The sequence below is a fragment of the Sinocyclocheilus grahami genome, unplaced genomic scaffold (assembly GCF_001515645.1).
Source record: "Sinocyclocheilus grahami isolate Dianchi unplaced genomic scaffold, SAMN03320097.WGS_v1.1 scaffold1968.1, whole genome shotgun sequence".
NCBI lineage: Eukaryota > Metazoa > Chordata > Actinopteri > Cypriniformes > Cyprinidae > Sinocyclocheilus > Sinocyclocheilus grahami.
In genome coordinates this window covers 15241-17779 of record NW_015507147.1, presented here as the reverse complement: position 1 = coordinate 17779, position 2539 = coordinate 15241, and the positions used below count along the sequence as shown (strand labels likewise).

The 2539-nt window shown below is 34.0% G+C and overlaps 1 long non-coding RNA gene across 1 annotated transcript; it reads right to left on the bottom strand.

Moving 5' to 3' along the window:
• Positions 1–141: 141 nt before the first annotated feature.
• On the bottom strand, positions 142–1188 carry LOC107573528 (uncharacterized). Its single transcript, XR_001607521.1, has 3 exons — positions 1123–1188; positions 306–367; positions 142–195 (listed from the first exon to the last, which is right to left on the bottom strand). It is a non-coding gene; the product is annotated as an uncharacterized lncRNA (long non-coding RNA).
• Positions 1189–2539: the final 1351 nt, after the last annotated feature.

Below are 2539 nucleotides of genomic sequence, written 5' to 3'. Positions count from 1 at the left end.
TTCAGAAGCTGTCTTGCCTTCATTTTTCTAAAAGAAAATCAGCACCTAAAGTTATGTTGTATTGATGCCTGGATCTTAATTATTTAATAGAGTGGTTAGATGATGCACATAAAAATGATTGACATTTCTGGTGCTACGTACCTCCGAATGTTTTGAGGTGTCCATAATGTAACCAGAGACTCTTCTGATTAGGAGCTTATGATAAGAAATTTAAACATGGCATTAAAACACAGTGTGTTGTATAACATAAATCAGTAGCATATTTTTTATAAAAAACAAGCTAATAATAATAATTAAATACTTACCGAATCAAGGAACAGAATTTATATTTCTTGGGTTTATGGGTTTTGTAACATTTCAGTGCCACCTGAAATTTCATAAATTAAGAAGAAAAAAAAATGTATAGAACTATTCTATAAGACTAAACAATTTGATTACTTCAATTAAACAAGTGAGAAAGAAGGCAGGTTAATATACATTGCATAATAAGCACATACTGTAAATGCGAATTGAAAATGTGTCTAACACTTCAACTCGTATGTCATTTCCAGCTTGATATAGACTGTGGTTTAACCCTTTGTTTTAAGTGTTGTCTCATTACAAGAAAAAAACTAAACGAAGCATGTATTATATTGCAGTTGAAGGACTTGATGTGTAGAGGAAATATATTGAAGGAGGAAAAGAATTTCTGTTAATATTACTCTACTGTAAACATATAGGTAAATGAGAATGCATTAGTTAAGAGTTAGTTTTAGGAGTAATTCAATCCATTATGGTCAATTATCAAAATCAGCTTTGTAAAATCAGCCTTCCTGGTATCGTGTAACTGTAGACTGATCAAACTAATAGTCAAGCCAAGGCAAGCAAGCTTAGCATAGTCAAGTCAATAAATATTATATAAAATATGTAAAGTGTGGTACATTTAAATATGGCTTTGCAATGTAGTAGATGTTATGCAACAAATGGTAAATTTACAGTACTTCAGAAACCTTTATAAATCAGCCCTATTTCTTACCCTTTCCTATGCTGTAACATGCATGTAATTCAGTGTGTAATCTTTGACCAATAATGTTAAATGTTCAAATGAATAAAAGTTAGAAGAGTGAAAGCTGTTATATTTACCCCCATGTCAAGTATCCGTGTTGTAAGAGTGAAGTAGGATATGAACTCAAACGTTTTGATCCTTCTAACGTTTCTTCCTCTTATGGGTGGACTGGATATGCGGAAAATGAAAGAATTCAGCAAGGTTGCCAGATGTTTTCTTCAATATCACACGCATTTGTCAGTACTCTAGGGTGCAGGTTAAAATTGGGGATTTATGTTCACAAACTTTAGCAAGGCTGTTGTTTTAACTCTTATCTGTTGTAAATGATGAATATACCAAGAGTTAACTTTTTCTGCAAGAAGGCAATGAAATGAAAGCTGCAGTCCGTAACTTTTTTTGTGTTCAAAATTCACAAGTTTTATATAATAGTCGAGTACACCATGAATCCATTTTCCAAACTGTGTTTTTGGCTTGTCCTGAATCACTACGGTACACCTATAATAAGTGTTTATATTCGGACTATTTGGGCTGGTTCTGGTGGAACCGCTGTGGAGTAGCCCAGTACCTGCGTGATTCGCCATAGACATAAACAGAGAGAAGTAGCTCCGGCTACAATGTTCTTACGCAAGACGCACGCAGTTCTGTTTATTAACCGCTAGAGCGCCAAAAGTTATGGACTGCAGCTTTAAGCAAAGCAAGTTTCTGATATGAGCAGGATGTGTGTATGTGTGCACATTTTAAAACTATTTTTAGACTGTACTATTTGGGTATAGAATTGCAAAATTCTTACGCAACTGTATGTATAGTTTTAATAGTTTTTTCTACAGATAGGGTTAGGGTTAGGGTTAGGTAATATAATAACTGATAGATAATCAGTTGACGAGTTCTGAAGGATGTCAAAGAATACGACAAGCTTGTGCACTTCCTGAATTCAGAGAGATTATCAGCTGTTTTCTGCAAAAATAAATGCTGTCTGAATTCTTGAAGCTATCCAGAAGCAGGCAGTGTTGACACTCAAATATTTAGGAAATAAATATTTCGTAAAACAGCGAAATTCACTGAACAGATCTTTGTAACTGATCTATTTTCATTGGTTAAGCAAATATAAAACAAAATTGTTTGACATTTTCTTATTATATGTGTTTCATATTGTGATGTTCACCAAGGCAGAAGTTTCTTCATATCGGATTTTTGAGTATTATCTGCCCAAACATGGCAATAGAGCTGGACGTGGTTTGTGCAAACCACTATTTCCTCAGTAAATGGCAACGAGACACAGCATCGTCTTTACATTTTAGAACATTGGTATCAGAATTTTCACAACTTTAGACTAGACTCACTAACTTTAGTTACCATTTACTTTAATCCACAAAGACTGCACTCAATGGGACAGTGTATAAACCGATATTACACTGTTACGGTTTGTTATATTTGTTGTTTTTTCAACTTGAGAACGGCCATTTGATAACTGTCTCATTGCTTCAGTAATCTCCT